This window comes from Lactuca serriola, chromosome 3, assembly GCF_051521515.1.
Source record: "Lactuca serriola cultivar US96UC23 chromosome 3, Lser_US96UC23_V15, whole genome shotgun sequence".
Classification (NCBI taxonomy): Eukaryota; Viridiplantae; Streptophyta; class Magnoliopsida; order Asterales; family Asteraceae; genus Lactuca; species Lactuca serriola.
Window position 1 is genome coordinate 215,953,015 of NC_136410.1, and position 19,400 is coordinate 215,972,414.

The following is a 19,400-nucleotide window of genomic DNA, read 5'->3' on the forward strand; positions in this document are numbered from 1 at the left end:
CTTTTTATCGATGTTCTTAGTTTAACATATTCTACGACTTTCGTTTAGATCACTAAGGCTAAATCTCGCTCTATCGTAAATTCACTATTCACGCTTCCCGGTATCGTGCCGGTTCTGTCGTGAAACTTCGACGGGTCATAACTTCTTCGTTATAACTCGGATTTCAGCGTTCCTTATATGCACGGAAACCTTGAGACATATTCTACAACTTTATGTAGAGATATCGGGATTATCTCACACTTTAATTTTGACGCTCATTTTTATTCTTTATTAATTATACATTTATAATTAAATAATAAACACATATAATTCACATAATACTCAAATATTTCATCTTTATTACTTCAAAAAGAGTTACAAGAGTTGACCTAGACTATTACATTGACAAAAATGCTTAGCCCTGAAACCCGGGCGTTACAATTCTCTCCCCCTTAGGATGATTCCGTCCCGGAATCATGCATCAGCAAACAGATGTGGATAGCGACTCATCATGTCATCCTCTGTTTCCCAAGTGAGATTCGGCCCATTCAAATGTTTCCATCGGACTAGCACCAAGTCGACCATCTTGCGTCGTAACTTCTTAGTCTTATGGTCAACAATTGCCTCAGGCTCTTCGATCAACCTTTTATTTTCATCCATCCTTAACTCTGAGATTGGAATTATGTCGGGAACATCTCCCGTGAATTTCCTCAAATAACACACATGGAAGGTGTTATGAATACCATTGAGTTCTTCGGGCAATTCCAGCTTGTAAGCTTGGTTCCCTATCTTCTGAAGAACTTTGAACGGTCCAATAAACCTTGGACTCAACTTTCCTCGTTTCCCAAATCGTATAAGTCCCTTCCACGGTGAGACTTTAAGCAAAACGGAATCCCCAACTTCGAAAGTTATCGGTCGTCTTTTCTTGTCAGCATAGCTCTTCTGACGATCCTGGGCTGCTAACATCCTTTCCCTAATCACCTTCAACTTCTCAGCAGTCTCATGGACTATCTCGGGGCCCATAAACTGCTTCTCTCCGGCTTCAAGCCAACAAGACGGCGTACGACACTTCTGCCCATACAAGGCTTGATAAGGAGCCATCTTGATGCTCGAGTGAAAACTATTGTTGTAGGAAAATTCTACCAGAGGTAAGTGCTCGTCCCAATTCCCTTGGAATTCGAGGGTACATGCTCTCAGCATATCTTCCAGCGTCTGAATCGTTCTTTCGCTCTGACCATCAGTTTGCGGATGATAAGCAGTACTCAAACACAACTTTGTACCTAACTCCTCTTGTAGACTCCTCCAAAACCTTGATGTGAAACGACTATCACGATCTGATACAATCGTAAGAGGGACACCGTGAAGTCTTACAATTTCCTTCACGTAAGCATTTGCGAGCTTATCCATAGACCACTTCTCGTTGGCTGCTTGAAGTGTGCACTCTTGGTGAAATGATCCACGACTACCCAAATCATGTCGTGACCGTTCTTCGTCCTGGGCAGTTTAGTCACAAAATCCATGGTGATGTCTTCCCATTTACCCATGGGTACAGGTAAAGGTTCCAAACTCCCATACGGTTTCTGATGCTGTGCCTTAACCCTCGCACATGTTACGCACTCGGCCACATACTTCGCAACATCGAGCTTCATCGTCGGCCACCAGTAGTAGGGTTTTAGGTCCCTATACATTTTAGTGCTACCGGGATGAATCGAGTACATGGTCTTGTGTGCTTCTTCCATCAGAAGATCTCTTATTCCTCCCGTCTTAGGTACCCAAATTCGATCTTGGAATACCTTCAGTCCTCGACTGTTTGTACCAAACACTAACGTTCTTCCTTTCGGTCATTTTTCTCTAAAGCTTCTTCTTGAGCTTTCCTGATACTTTCCACAATCGTCGAGACGACTTCAATTCTTAACGCTCTTGGCCTTTTCCTTTCCAGATTGACTTTCCGACTGAGAGCATCAGCAACAATATTTGCTTTACCTGGGTGGTAAAGTATCTCACAGTCGTAGTCCTTGAGAAGTTCTCACCAGCGTCGTTGCCTCATGTTCAACTCCTTCTGATTAAAGAGATACTGGAGACTCTTATGATCAGTGAAAAGCTTGCACTTCGTGCCGTAGAGGTAATGCCTCCATATCTTTAAGGCAAAAACTACCGCTGCCAACTCCAGATCATGAGTGGGGTAGTTCTTTTCGTGCTCTTTCAATTGTCGAGATGCGTATGCTATCACCTTTTCTTTTTGGGTCAGAACACAACCCAACCCGACTCCAGAAGCGTCACTATAAACCGCGAAATCTTCGACTCCATCGGGTAGAGAAAGTATCGGTGCTTCACATAACTTCTTCTTTAGCTTCTCGAATGCCTCATCGTGTTTCTCACTCCACGTATACGTAGCTCCTTTATGAGTCAAAGCTGTTAATGGAGCAGCTATCGAAGAAAAGCCTTGGATAAATCGTCGATAATATCCGGCTAATCCTAGAAAGCTTCGAATCTCCGTGGGACTCTTTGGACGTTCCCACTTCATTACAGCCTCGATCTTTGCGGGGTCAACCATTATTCCCTCCTGGTTAACAACATGACCCAAGAATTGGACTTCCCATATCCAAAAGTCGCATTTGGAGAACTTTGCAAAAAGCTTCTCCTTCTTCAACAGTTCTAATACTTCCCGTAGATGCTTGCCATGCTCCTCTTGGCTTTTCGAGTAGATGAGAATGTCGTCGATGAACACTATCACGGATTTATCGAGGAATGGTTTACAGACCCTATTCATCAAATCCATGAATTCTGCGGGAGCATTGGTTAGCCCGAATGACATAACCAAGAACTCGTAGTGTCCATATCTCGTTCTGAATGCAGTCTTCTCAATATCCTGCTTTCTCACCTTTAGCTGATGATATCCTGACCTAAGATCGATCTTTGAGAAGTAGCTCGAACCTTGTAGCTGATCGAATAGGTCATCAATCCTCGGCAATGGATACTTGTTCTTCACCGTTGCCTTATTCAGCTCTCGGTAGTCTATACACATTCTCATACTTCCGTCCTTCTTCTTCACGAATAACACCGGAGCTCCCCAGGGTGATGAACTAGGTCGAATAAAACCGTTGTCCAACAGCTCCTGAAGTTGCGTCATGAGCTCCTTCATCTCCGTTGGTGCTAATCGGTAAGGTGCCTTTGCTATCGGTGTTGTTCCTGGTAACAAGTCTATACGAAACTCCACTTGCCTATCAGGTGGTAATCCGGGAAGATCTTCGGGAAAGACTTCCGGATAATCACACACAACCGGTATATTCTGCACCTCTTTCTTCTCCTTCTTAGCATCGATTATGAATGCCAAGTATGATGCACATCCTTTGGACAAACATTTCCTAGCTTTCATCAGGGAGATGATTCCAGAATTCACTCTGCGTTTGTCCCCATACACCATAAATGATTCTTTTCCGGGTGGGTTTACCTTTACTATCTTCTTTCGGCATTGAATCTCAGCATCGTTGGCGCTAAGCCAATCCATACCCAAAACGATGTCGAAACCGTTTAACTCTATGGGTAATAGCTCTTCGTGGAATTCGTTTCCGTTTAGGTCAATGACGATGTTCCTAATACGATTACTAACAGGTACGAATTTGCCACTGGCAACTTCTACAATCAGGGCATTATCTAGTTTTTCTACAGGCAATGCTAATTTCCCACCAAATTTATGCGACACAAAGGAGTAGTTGGCTCCGGAATCAAATAGTATATTTGCAGGCAAACCATTTACAAGAAAGGTACCTGAAGCGACGTCTGCTGCCTCCTTTGCAGCCTCGAGCGTCATCTGGAAGGCTCTCGCCTTCGGCTTCGGTGGTATGTTGGGTCTTCCTGTCTCCTTCTTCTTCGGGCAGTCCTTCAAAATGTGCCCTTCTTCATTGCACCCATAACAGGCTTTCTGGTTGAGGGTGCATTCATTGGCATAGTGCCCAGACTTTCCGCACTTGTAACAAGTGACCCCTCCGTCACACTTCCCAGAGTGCTTCTTCTTGCACTTGTCACACCACTTCGCTTCTGATCCTCCTCCCCTCGAACCAGACTTCGAGAATCTACTCTTCTTATTGGACTTCGAGGATCCATTGAACTTCCGTTTCTCACCAACCTCAGCCCTCTCCAGACCTCTTTCCTTTTGTTGGGTCCCCACGTTCTTAGCTGCTCGAACAGCTGATTTCAGAGTGGTTGCCATCTTGACTGTTGGGCCAAAGTCAGCCGGCAGTCCGTTTGCGAATTTCTCAATTTTGGAAAGTTCGGTTGGCACTAGGTATGGAAACAACTTCATCTTTTCCGTAAATGCAGCAGCATAGTCATCGATGCTCATTCTCCCCTTCTTCAAATTTTGGAACTCATTGTTCAGATCAATCAGGTCTATCTCTGAACAGTACTGCGCCTTCAGTTGTTCCAAGAACTCATCCCATGACATTTTCAGAGCTTCTCCCCGTGGCATTGTATTTGCCAATAGCTTCCACCAGCTCAAGACTCCAGTTTTCAATTGTCTCACAACGAAGACAGTCTTCTGCTTCTCGCTGCAGTCGCAGCTCTCAAACACCATCTCCATCTCGGAGATCCAGTCCATAATCTCAACAGGCTTTGGGCTTCCTGAGAGACTTGGTGGTTTCGCACCCAAGAAATTTTTGTACATCCGCCCATCCTTGTTGTTTCTCCCTTCTGGGCCATCCTTTTGCTCACCTTGAGTCCCTACTTGACTCACTTGGCGGCTATAGTTCCCTTCCTCAGATGGCTCGGGAACTGGCTCTGTCGGTTCAACATGTATGGTAGGTTCGTCCCTATTTTCGTGGAGCATCCGTCTCATTTCTTCCCTTTTTTCAGCTAGCATAGCCTGAATCATGGCTTGAACTCCAGCCATGGTGACTGGCTCAGGTGCAACTTCTTCAACAACAGGTATTTGCTGAAGAACCACTGGGGGTTGGTTCCTACCTCCATTTGCGTTCACGTTTCCGCTACGGGTCCTTGCCATCTTGATCTATACACCGAATAAGGTGAATTTAGATCTTTATTTAGGATAGACGTTTTAAATCGTCCTTATCACTCCGAAACGTTTACATGCTAGTTCTAATATCGTAGTCGTACGTTTAGAATCCTAAACACATAAGGTTTCCAGATCCGGTCGGCAACAGACCATAGATCCGAACAATTAACAGCATATTATGCACAAAGCATTTAGCACATAAAAGCATTTTAGGCACAATTCCTAAAATAAGCTAGTGCTCACACCTCACAATCATTGCTTAGCATTCTGAGTTTAAGTCTAGAAATCCTACAAATTCCTAGTTCGCTTAAACTAATGCTCTGATACCAACTGTGACATCCCCAAAATCACGGCCAGAAAAGACCGGTTTGTTTATGCTTTGTTTAAAAATCAGAGTTACATTTTAAATGAAAGTGCTGCGGAATTTGTCCCAAAACAAAAATATGATAAAGATTTATCAAAAGCATTTCCATAGAAATGTATTTCATTAAAAGACTCGGGATGTCATGTTCGTACAGATCAAAAGCATAAACAATACAATATAAGCCTTACTACATTATTTCATATCTACAGGCCTATATCCGTAATCCCTCGTCCAAAACATCACACCTATGCTCATGCGCCACTACCTGTAATACATAAAACTGAGTGGGTCAGGCTTGGGAGCCTGGTGAGCACATAGGGTTTTCAACCCACAATAAATAAGTTTATTAATTTCATCGATCAACAATAACCCGATTACCCGTTCCCGTTATCCTCACTTTACGTCCCTAAACACCTATCATAAGGGACCTAGCCTAAGGATCATCATCGGGACGGACACTACTGCTAAGGGGATTCCTCAGCAATAAATGTCCTAAAGGCAACCATGTAGGGGATGGAGTACACCGGTGAACATATCGTTCACAAACACCTACAGGTTACGAGCCTGCTAGTGTTCCACTGGACTGTCTAGAAGAGTCCGTGGTCGTCATCCATACTCCGCTAGATGACAGAATCAACAACATCAACATCGAGGCCTCTCATCATTTTATCACACATCACCTATTGCATCTACCCATGTTTTACCCCAACATTTTCGTAGATATAAAATACATATACAGTTTAAATCATTGAAAACATGTATAACAACGTTCATCTAGCATAGATAGCAAGTATTCAGATAATATGCACACATAGCACGTAATTTATATAAAATACTTCATATCTATATGTAAGTTGAAAGTAACTATGCACTCACTTGTTAAGGTGATGATTCCAAAATCGGGCAGCGCTTGCTTCTAACGATTCTATTTTCCTTCGACGAAACCTAGCATTATTATCGCTAAATTTTAGTCTAATATTTACCGTGACCAACTATTAGTCTTAGTATTATTATTATTATATAAGCGTTAAACAATATTTTCCAACCACTATGTACAGACAGGGGCCAGACATAAAACACCGGAGGGCAGGACCATTTTGGCATATAGCACTTCTGAAATCCAACAACCCTATGCGGCCCTTTAAACCAGATTCCCCGTACCGCGAGTAGTTAAAAAAAATATTATAACGACACTTATATAAGTTATAATAATAGCTCAAATATTTATTATAAGTTCATAATAACAATACTAATTTTAAATATAAGCTATATTAAAATAAGGTAAGCATAACTTACTTACAAGGGGGTTTTAGCTACGAGTCGGGCTCTGCAGGGGCAGAACTTCGTCGTTGAATCTTTCTAAGAAAGATTCGTGCAGCGCTTCAGCGCTCACCTTACTATACTAAGCTACAGAAAGAGAAGTCGAATCACGAGGGACCGAAATGCTCGGGGGATAAGGAGAGAAAGACTCTTGAATCAAGAGAATGGTGCAAGAAATATGAGAGCCCAAGGCTCTTATTTATACTAATTGAATTTTCAAAAACTACCCTCTATAATTACTTAATGACCTTTTAGTTATATAAACAACTAAACACCCCTCTATAATACTATTATAAATGGATTTAATGATATTTGTACTAAACTAATGTCGAAAGAACTCAACATTAGTCTTATAATGACTGCATCGTCGATACCTTTCTAATGATATATACATATGTATATATATGTGTACGTATACATGATTTATACTTTATTTTAATACGTAAATATGCTATTATAATTTGTAACTCGTTCATACGAACTCCGTTTTTGACGTTCTTTATATCCACGCATAGGTGAAGACGTACTCTACAACTTTCGTTTAGACTCCGTCGGCTAATTTTGACTTTATTTTTAAAGTTATATTTTTAACAAGCTGGGACAGGATTGGTCTGTTTAAAATCTCATAACTTCTTCATACGAAGTCAGATTTGGGCGTTCTTTTTATCGATGTTCTTAGTTTAACATATTCTACGAATTTCGTTTAGATCACTAAGGCTAAATCTCGCTCTATCGTAAATTCACTATTCACGCTTCCCGGTATCGTGCCGGTTCTGTCGTGAAACTTCGACGGGTCATAACTTCTTCGTTATAACTCGGATTTCGGCGTTCCTTATATGCACGGAAACCTTGAGACATATTCTACAACTTTATGTAGAGATATTGGGATTATCTCACACTTTAATTTTGACGCTCATTTTTATTCTTTATTAATTATACATTTATAATTAAATAATAAACACATATAATTCACATAATACTCAAATATTTCATCTTTATTACTTCAAAAAGAGTTACAAGAGTTGACCTAGACTATTACATTGACAAATGGTATCAAAGCCAGGGCACGGGTCGATGTGTTCGACAGGGACGTCGAACCCTATAATGGGGGGTGAAAGTGGGTTAGATCTGATCCCACATCGGCTGGGAAGGAGAACTAAGCATTCCTTAAAAGGGGTGTGGATACCTTCCCTATCACAACGCGTTTTAAATCCGTGAGGGCAGCAGATCCCATAAGAACTCTGCAGTTAAGCGTGCTCGGGCGGGAGTAGTACCAGGATGGGTGACCCCCTGGGAAGTCCTCGTGCCGAGTGGCCCAAAGCGGACAATATTGTGATACGTGCCAGAGGGGGATGTTACAAATGGTATCAGAGCTAGGGCATGGGTCGATGTGTTCGACGGGGACGTCGAACCCTATAATGGGGGGTGAAAGTGGGTTAGATCTGATCCCACATCGGCTGGGAAGGAGAACTAAGCATTCCTTAAAAGGGGTGTGGATACCTTCCCTATCACAACGCGTTTTAAATCCGTGAGGGCAGCAGATCCCATAAGAACTCTGCAGTTAAGCGTGCTCGGGCGGGAGTAGTACCAGGATGGGTGACCCCCTGGGAAGTCCTCGTGCCGAGTGGCCCAAAGTGGACAATATTGTGATACGTGCCAGAGGGGGATGTTACAGGGTCGATTACTTCCGGCTCGGAGTCTGTTCCACTAGTAATTTCCTCGACCTCCTCGTCGACTTCGAATTCCTCTCTGACTTCGACTTCGAGTTCTTCTTCGACTTCCTCTTCGATTTCCTCCGGGTCTTCTTCTATCCAGGGGGATGTTACAGGGTCGATTACTTCCGGCTCGGAGTCTGTTCCACTAGTAATTTCCTCGACCTCCTCGTCGACTTCGAATTCCTCTCCGACTTCGACTTCGAGTTCTTCTTCGACTTCCTCTTCGATTTCCTCCGGGTCTTCCTCCGGGTCTTCTTCTATCCAGCCGCCGTTGCCTTGGTTTGGGTAGTAGGGATCTCCCGGTAAATGGAATCCGGCAATTTGGTTTAACTATATCTTACGGTGCGCAAGTTTTTCATTGTACTATTATTTATAACAATACTCCTATAGTATTGACGAATCTAAAATCATTTTATTTGGTAATTTTGTGGCTTGTTGTCCACTACGACCATTCCTCGACGTACATTGGTCAAATCCAGGATAAATATAGTTGATCAGGCTATATTTATTCTGGATTTGATTACATACCCCGAGGCCCAACCGTAGTGTCGCAACTTGCCTTAATACTTTTTAGAAAACTTGTCATGATACGAGACTAATACATGCGAGTAAAAATGTGTATTTTTAAAAGAAAATATATTGTTTATGAAAACGTTTTGTCAGAGGGTTTTTGGTCCCCTTTGCATTTATAGTTTGTATATCTTATGTGGTTTGATATACTTAGTTCACTATAAACAATGCTCTGATACCACTCTGTCACACCCCCAAACCAGAATTGCGGAAACATTCGGGGGTGGATGACTTCACGTAGTATCACAACAATTGAATATTGTAAAGAAAGTAACACAACCATCATATATATAATAAAAACGTATATTGTTGCGTTATACATATTTGCAAAAGAATATTACAATATGATGATATAAATGTTTAATAATAAATGTCCTTAGCGTTCCTTCTTCAAAAGCTGGTGGTTACCTGTATTACTGATTCCCTGAGAAATACAAGTGGTTTTGAAAAAGTGTCAACAATTAAGTTGGTGAGTTCATAAGTGTTTTGTATTGAAAAGTATGTCCTTTTGGTAGAAAAATCGATGAACGTGGTTTTCAGAAAATCCAATATGTTCTATATATAGTTTGAAAAGTTCTCAAAATTTGGAGTGCGTTAGTATTTTTCGTACTTGAATGATAAAGATAAACTTTGTGTTCCAAAATAATGTAAATACTGAATGCATATATGAATCTTGTAAATCAAACTTGTTTTTATACTTTCATGTGAGTTTTATAACCATACTAATGACACTGACTGCCTGTAGCAACATTCTTCAGGTGTTGTAGTGTTATGACAATTGTCACCCCAGACATGCCGGTCTAATTGTAGCTAACAGTTTAGGTGCTGGGTTGTCAATCCCGTATAGATCTGTACACAAGTATCACGCTCTCCCTCCAAGAGATTATGGTATATAATACAGGACTTGAAATGCATACATAAGAGTACGTTGAAGTTTGAATACCTCACATTGCTTAGTATAAATAGATTTACGATAAGAAAGACTTTACTTCATTTGAAAGTATTTCGTTTTTCAAGATGTATATGTAAAAATGTATGAATAACTTGCTAACTATACCCATTATAGTTTTTCAGAAGGTATGTTCCATTTAGTGAAAATAACTTGATGATATACTAGCCCTTTATACGTAAAGATGTTGGTATCGATAATCAATAAGATAGTTGTTACATTTATGTTTATAAAATGACACTTTTGCTTGTACTGTACTTGTATTTCCCCCCTAAAACATGAAAAGACTTGAAAGGTAGGGGTATGAACTCACTTGTTTGATTTGAAGAGGGTGGGGCTAGAGTCGAGCAGAACTTCGACCGCGGAAAGCTGCGTCTTCGAGCTCTTCGGGGATCTCGGTAGCGTAGAATCTTCGTCGGGGGCTCGGGTGCGGAAACCGAGGGCGTCGGGACAGCTTCTGGAGCTTGAAAGTATGAGTGAGTGATTGAGAGTTTAGTGAAGGTGTGCTAAAACCCGTAGCTCATGCCTTCTATTTATAGTGCTGGAAAGTCGAGTATGTTGGGCATACCACCGGAGTACGCTGGGCGTAACTTTGCATCATCGCTTACGACTCGAGTCTAGCTAGGCGTAGAGCTGTAGCCGATGGGACTCGACCCTGCTTCTAAGTACGTTGGGCGTACTCCTATATTACGCTGGGCGTAATCCCGGCTTCCGTTTTCTAAATTCCGTAACTTTCGCGTACAGGCTCCGTTTTTCGTGTTCTTTATATCCACGTGTAGGTGAGATTATGTTATACAACTTTCATTTAGACTCCGTCGGCTAGTTTTGACTTTATTTTTAATGATATGTTTTTAATAGGCCAGGACTGCTAAAGTTTGTTAAAAATTCATAGCTTCTTTATTTGACGTCGGTTTTCGTTTGTCTTTTTATCATTTTACTCCTATTGTGGAGGTCTTAAACTTTCGTTTAGGTTGCGATAGCTAAATAATGCTCGATCTTCAATTCGAGTTTTTAGTCCTCTACTACTGTTACGAAACTTAGAAAATTCGTAACTTCTTCATACGAGGTCCAATTTGGGCGATCTTTTTATGTACGATTACAGTTTAACGAACTCTACAACTTTTGTTTAGATACTTAAGGCTAAAATGCATTTTATTGTAATTTCACTTTTTACGTTAAATAATGTTTTAACGGTGTGCCGTAAATATTCGCGTGGTTATAATTTCTTCAATATAACTCGGTTTCGAATGTTCTTTATGTTTTTGGAAACCTTGGCACGATATCTAATATTTGATGCGTCCCAATTTAAATATTTGAAAACTTTATTTTTTAGGTTAATTTCGTTGATTCCAAATAGTTTTCGTTGTATTTGACGTTTGAGCGTTACATCGCTTTTGGAAAATATGGGGTTGTCACAATAATCAACTCATTACTTGAATTACAACAACAATTGTCCCATGCTCTAAGCATGCACACTTTGTTTCCTATGGGCCATGCTTTGTGAAATAGATCAATTGAAAACTTTTCCAATGATGCTTATTTCACAATTCCTTAATCCTCACTATTAGTGTAAGATCACAAGGTTCTTGCCACTACTAGAATATGCTAGATTCTAACATTTTATGCAACGATCCTTTTGTAAAATCATAGTACAAAAGTCACCAAGACTTGGCCAATGAAACTACAAAGTACTCTATCGGAAATTGTTACAAGACAATTCTATAGACGTGATGTCTCTCACTCAAAGTACATTCCTTTGAACATCCTTTTGCATAAAATTTTCTAATCTAGACATAGACTCTCAATATCTAGTTCCCAATATGGAAACATTTCCACATTTGTCATATGACAACTCATTCTCAATAGAATGTTATGTATTCATAATAATGTCAATATGGTCCATCCAATACCATACTTCCAACTACTCAAAAGCGACCAATCCTCAATGAACTTTGGATCGTCCTTTGATAGTTGTTTAATTATTTTAGTCAAAACTGATTTTGGTCCTTTTTCCCTCTTAATGTGCTAGACATTTGGAAAATTTTAGAATGGTTAAATATTATAGCATTTGCAATCGATCCTAAACCCGAAGCATATGGGAAACGATGCATAATGTCTTACATAAAGATATGTTATTTTATCAATCTTTTGCCATAATATTTTATGTGTCACGTTCTTGCAATTTGATCTATGAAGAGGGGTACCGTAATCATAATAGAAATTTAAGAACTCACTATGTATCCTTTAACTAAAAAATATTAAAATTTCTCAATCTAAGCTTTAGATTTTGAAACGAAGTATAATATTCTATCCCTTAATTATAGCAAAACAACTTTTCAAACCATGCAACTTTGCAAATTGAATCTTTGTTTTTTCTATAATTAATATTGCTAACTTGCAATACTTGCCATAATAATCATACAAGCATAACACTTATGCTCCCACTATCATGATGATTATTGTCATATAAGCATAACACTTATGCTCCCACTAGCTTTGACATGTATTCAGAAAACAAATGAACTTCCAGAAAACAATGCCTATTGAATTTCTGAAATTCATATTTCTAATACCAGATGCTTCAATTAGCCTTTATCTAAGCTTCTTCAACTTATACACCTTTGCCTTAGATAACTCATATGTGTGTTTAAACAATTTAGAACTTATGTTACTAAGTTCCAAATGTTCAACCTAATTGCCAAATCTCACAATTCGAACTATGGAAAGGGATGCCGTAACCATAATCGAATTTGAGAATACAATTTTTTCACAATTGCTATCTTCTTAAATCTCTCGTAGTGAAAGAATTTCCTCACAGTCATTTTCTTGAAGGAGGGAATCTTATGACACTTACATTTTATGGTGTATGAATTCCTATCCATGTGAATTTGCCAAAACCAAGGTTTGCGAAAAATCCAAACTCATATGGACTGAACTTTCTTAATCTTGATTTCTTGCCTTATGGTAGCACGAGTGCCCACCATGTCTTCCAAGTAGTTTAGTAACTTGTCCTTACATATCAATGTACTTTCCATCGACTAAGGTGCTAGTATGCATTCAAATGAGAACTCATAGAACTCACATACACAATTAACTCAATTGAAATGGCATAGAAACAAAATAACGTCAACACGATAGGTTGTAAACCTCAAGTCGTGTGCTAGTGATGATCGATAAGGTTTATTCTTGATTTGTTCTTGAAACCTTTCAAGATCATTAAGACTCCCACTGACTCCTTGACATATAAGATTCTCTTGTCAAGAAAGATTTCTTGACAAATCAAATATTCAAGAGTTAGTGTAGTTCTTATCAAGACAAAACACTTCACATAATTGGTCATAGTTGGTCTTTGTCTTATCCAAGACAGCACAACTTACCAATTTCAAATGTGCAAGAATAAGAAAACTTTTCCAAATTCCACATTTGATGAGTGTTATAAACCTACTTAAGACTTTTCACTCAATGTCACAATCTTGGAGTATGACTTTAAGACTTGACATTGGAACGAAGTATGATTGACTCTTTGATTTAACCATTTCTACAATTCTTGATTCCCCTTCTTAGACATGCAAATGCACTAAGACTCACTTAGAGGATCAATTGAGATATGGTTCTTAATCATTAACACTTCATCGTAAAACACAATAAAAGGTACTCTCCCTTCTTCTTAGAATGGAGAAACTTTTATCTTTATACCTTCTTGATTCTTCTTATTCGTTCTGCTATTAATTGAAAGTCTTTCAGTTAACTCGGAATTATACTCAATCTTATAAGTATAACCATATTTACTAAACTTTAGTAAATCATGATGAATATCTTTGTCACTCTTGTGGTAGACTTGATCAACGTACGACCTAGTGTACTCGATCTCCTAGTCCTTCAATTGACACTTTGTCATAGAATTAGTCTAAGTTTTCCAAATGTGAAAGTTTTTTTTCATTCATCATACAATACACGTTGCATGATTCCAAGTTTCTGTCCAATTGAACTTGGGCGATGAGAAACTCTCCCTATTTGGTTAACTTTTGACATTTCCACAAATAACATAATTAAGAATCAAATCCATTATTGCTAATAATACAAACATTCATACATCAAATTTTCATACATGCCATTGCAAGGATAAATAAATAAGATAAAATCAAAATTAATTTTATTGCGGAAAAAAAAAATTTGTCCTTACAATGCAATTCAATTGAAAAACTCAGTTATTACATATTTCTTAACAATATATTCTAACTCCAAGTAGTAGCTTAAGAATCCAATCTTCAAGTAATGTGATCGAAATCCATTTCTTCACGATTAGATTCAGCTCACTTCTTCCTTTTAGCTTCCTCTCTTTTCTCCGATCCTACAAAACATCAAAATGTAATCTTATCACATCATGTATTAAGAATCTAGAATAGGAACTTAAATGAGTTAGATAATGGATTTTACCTAAAGTAGAGCCATACGTCTTGACTCTCCTATCTCATAGATCTCTTAGGTAAATAGGACAACTTCGTCTCCAGTGCCCCTTCTCTTGGCAATAAAAGCAAATGGACTCCTTTGGCACAACTCATCGGACAATCATAGACTTAGTTCTTTCTGGACTTCCAATGTTGCTAGTGTCCATTGAAGTTTGGGAGTTTGATAAACCAGACAAATTTGCTTGACCAACATGCCAAATCATTGCTGATTCAACAGCTATAAGAAAATAGGTGAGATCAATAAGGGTTACGTCGTGCTCCATCATATAGTACTCTCTAACGAACTCACTATATGATTCAGGAAGTGACTGAAGAACCCAGTCAACAGCCAACTCACTTGAAATCTTGACACCCAACATGTTTAACGTATCAATGCGTGACTTCATCTCTAAGACGTGTGCACACACAGGTTTCCCATCTTCATGTTTACTTGCTAACACTTTTCAAGCCTTTGAGCTTGTGGGTTAGGGAGAACAATTAGAGGAGGTGGAGGAAGTGAACCATGACTCTCATTTCCTTGATCATATCTCGGAACGTCATCTTCATTTGGAAAACCTGTTCCATGGGATTTGGGAAGACCATGATTGTCAGAACTAGACATCTACAAACTGAGAGAAAGTTCAAGTTAAGTTGATTAGGATTCTTGATGTAACACCCAAATGAAACATCAAGCTAGGATCCAACACAATACTCTACAACCTAGAAGAGGGATGTCATAATCTAGTTGCAGAATATTTGAAGGTAGGTAAATGACGATTTACCAATTTCCACCATGAAAAACGAAAAGGAAGTTTAAGTTTTAAATAAATTGAAACTCCTAGATCTTTTGAGATTCATTGAAATTTTCAATGGCATGTTTAATTTCGATTATGTCCTACTATTTGTGACTGGGATGTCGAGGATCACAAACAAGGTGTGAATAACCATAACGAATCACGTGGTGCACTCAATGGTACTATCACCTAATCAATGTGCCGGTTAGCCACACACGCTCCATTGATCTATGACAAACATCGAGTCACCCTTCGCTACCAATGTCATCCCCAAATTAGTGTGTTGGTTAACCACACACACTCCACTAACGTTTGACAAGGGTACGAAGTGTAATTCTATGGATTAGCATACAATTTCACATTTTTCCTAAAGTAACTATGATTTGGGAATTTGAAAAAGCATTTAGTTACTTTGTACTTCATTATACTTATAATGGAAGGTTTATGTCCTATCCTACTTGTTCGGCTAACGACCGTCCACTAGTCAAGAATGGATACCCATTCAATCGTCATTTTATAGGCAATTTCCTTAAACAACCCTTATAGACCAGCTTCGTGAATGAGGCCTACTAACGGTAAGACTGACTGTTTACTCATACATATATATAATATTAGACTTTTAATGTTATATATATGTAGTATAGGGTGTCTTTTACACTTTTAAAATACTAGGTAGTTTAACTTAGTATATTATACTTTTAATTTAATTAAATGTAAACCAAGACTTTATGGATTTATTCAATCACTTTTAATTGTACACTTTAATTAATTAATAAAACCATAAGGGTGTGATTTAAACTTTTCAAATTATTAAGGTTTCAGAATTTAACATTTCAAAATTAAACTTTTAATCAACTTTTAAATTCCAAAACATGAGGGCAAGGTTTGAAACATTTCAAAAAATTAGGGTTTAGAATTTATATATTTCAAAATTAAACTTTTAATCAAAAATTTAAATTCCAAAACTTGAGGGCAAGTTTTGAAACTTTTCAAAACATTAGGGTTTAACTTATTTAAATTTCATAAACAAAACTTTTAAGTTCAAATTGAAACTATAAAGCCTAAAGGGTGCTTTTTGAAACCTTTTCAAACTAACTAGGTCAAATATTTATCTAATAATAATCCTATATTATCCATATTTAACCAAATATATCAATTTCGTTAAGGATAAACATTCCAAACATAAAAAAATCGATTTTAGGCAATAAAAACGAGTTATAGTAATTATCCCCATCAAAATCTGGCCAGAAAATCAAAAATCCCGGCAACAGAATAGGGAACTCGCCGAGTCCTCTTTGGAACTCGTCGAGTTCTTAGAGAAAACTTAGCGAGTTCATCAAACAGTCAGCCAAAAATTCAATTTTCAGATCAAACAAGCATCAAATTCACTAACAAACAGCCCTAGGCTCTGATACCACTGATGGGTTTTGAGCAAAACATCAATCCTATGGTGTAGATGCAAACCCTAATAGCTTTTGGATCTAGTTTGTCTAATGAACATGCAATTGAATATCCAAAGCTATAAACCTTAGATCTAACATATAATAAACTGAATTAGGGTTTGGAGAATTACCTTTGATTGTTATATTGCAACAACAATCAATTCCTTGCTTGGATTGGCTTCAAAAGCTTAGTGTGTCAAGTGTTGCATCTCTAATGGAGTCACAAACACCATTAAGCAACTTGGATGAAGAGGAGAAGAAAGGAGGCTGCCCAAAACGACTAGAAACCCTAGAGAATCAGTTGTCCACGTTTTTTGGGCATAGGGGCCCTTTATATACATGTAGGCTATTAGGGTTTTCAACTAGGAAACCCTAATGTGACTGCTTAAGCCCTAAGCAGCCCATTGACTCCTTTAACATATCCCTTGGACGATTTCTAATGGGCTTCCCATATAATTCGTCCAACCTATATATTATTAGGTGATCCATAGCCCAATTATAATTGTGACAACCGTCAATATTCGGTCAAGTGAAGGTCAACTTAAGTCAACAAGTCAAACGGGTCAACTCAATTTGCCCGGAGGTACTAGAGTTTACGTTATGTAATTTCTAAACAACTCTCTATTCTAATGAGAAATCATAAATTGAAAAGTGCGTACATCTAGATCTCCTTAACCTAAAACTGTGGTACGTGGCGAGCCAAACCGATAAAACAATGTTGCATACTCATCGAGAGTATCCAAGATCCTTAAACAAGGCTTAACGGGGCTTACGGACCCTGCATTGCAAAGCCGAACACTCAAAAAGGTCACCAATGAAACCTTTCTCAATCGTTTTCACTTTATCTCTCTCTATGAGAAATCTCTCCCAAATCTCTCTCTGTATGTGAAATCTCTCCAAGTATGTCAAATCTCTCCCAAATCTCTCTAAGTATGTGAAATCTCTCCCAAATCTCTCTAAGTATGTGAAATCTCTCCCAAATATCTCTCTGTATGTGAAATCTCTCCAAGTATGTCAAATCTCTCCCAAATCTCTCTCTGTATGTGAAATCTCTCCAAGTAGGTCAAATCTCTCCCAAATCTCTCTCTGTATGTGAAATCTCTCCAAGTATGTCAAATCTCACCCAAATCTCTCTAAGTATGTGAAATCTCTCCCAAATATCTCTTTGTATGTGAAATCTCTCCCAAATATCTCTCTGTATGTGAAATCTCTCCAAGTATGTCAAATCTCTCCCAAATCTCTCTAAGTATGTGAAATCTCTCCCAAATATCTCTTTGTATGTGAAATCTCTCCAAGAATGTCAAATCTCTCCCAAATCTCTCTGAGTATGTGGAATCTCTCTCAAATCTCTCTCGAAATCTCTCCCAACTTTCTATAATCACTCGAGGCATCCCGACCCTCGAATTTGGCGAAAACAGCCCAAAAACGGAAGTCTACGCGAAAAACGGACTTAAGGAACCGAAACCCCTCTTAGGAACCGAAACCCCTCTTAGGACCCGAAAGTCCTCTTAGGAACCGAAACCCCTCTTAGGAACCGAAAGTCCTCTTAGGAACCGAACCTTCTGATGAAGAGGAACCGAACCGAAGGTACTGTTCACTATTGTTCACTACAGTTCGTTCGGTTCTGACCAATTCCCTTCTGATGGCTTGCCGAACCTTCTCTTCTGAGGACCGAGGACCGAACCTTCCCTTCTGAGCTTCGGACCGAACCCTCGGCTTAGGACCCTCGCTTCTGACTTCGGACCGAGCCCCTCGCCCTCGTTTCTTCTTCTGGCTCGCGCCTCTCGCTTCCGACTCAGCATCAGCATGAACCGAACCTCGGCCTAGGGACCGAACCTCGGCCTAGGACCGAGAGGCCTCGCTGGGAAGCCTTTTTCTCCCGGTTTTCGCGTAGTTTTGCGTTTAAGGCCCGTTTTTAATTATTTTAACGCGGGGTTTTCACCCAAAATCATATTTTAACATAATAAACCCTAAATATTCACAATTTAATCATAATTTCATAAAAATATTTATTTAAATAATAAAAGCAAGTGGGTAAAGTACAAATAGGTGGAGTGTTGACTTTGCTTTACTTTATGACACAAGCAACCACTCCCACACCCACTCTATGACCAACCACTCCTCCCCACCATACCTTGTCACTTCCTTGTACTTTTTACCCCTCTCACAAGCCATCCCCATGTTCTAAGGCTGGTCACTCCACCTCTCTCCTCGTTTTCTTTCAATCACTCTCATTTCCACCAAAGATTCAACTCCAATTTTCTCTCCAACCTTTCTCTCTAATTCAAGATCCTAAGGCTGATCATCAAGTGTTCATCCACTCTTGAGCTTCGAATCTTCAAGGGATTCTTCAAGTGTTCTTGGGTTGAACACTTCTCTTCTTCAACACTTATCTACTGAAATCACACAAGGTGAGTTCATACCCCTACATTTTCATGTTTTCTCAAGGTTTTAGGGGGGGAATACAAGCTAAAACACCAAGAACATAACTACACTTTTCTAACAGCCTTCATCAGAAAAGTTCAACCCCATTCACGGACTGTTTTGGACAACTTAAACATTTTAGTTTTCAAAACTGTTTTAGGTGTAAGTAGTTCCAGTTCTTAGCTTTAAAATGACTACTTGCACATCTCCATACGATTTTTCTACAATTTATGGTGATTTTTACAAAACTGCCTATCATTTCAAACACCAATCCGGACCAGTCTGTGATTATGGACTTTTTCACCCAAGTTGGAGGTCATTAAAAATCATGATAAAAATTATGAGTAAACTAGACACATTTTGGGAACTCTCAGAATTTACGGA

General features: G+C 38.9%; 2 pseudogenes; both read left to right on the plus strand.

The window, feature by feature from the left end:
• Positions 1–7,871: 7,871 nt before the first annotated feature.
• On the plus strand, positions 7,872–7,989 carry LOC145096556 (5S ribosomal RNA; annotated as a pseudogene).
• Positions 7,990–8,185: 196 nt separating this feature from the next.
• On the plus strand, positions 8,186–8,303 carry LOC145096557 (5S ribosomal RNA; annotated as a pseudogene).
• Positions 8,304–19,400: the final 11,097 nt, after the last annotated feature.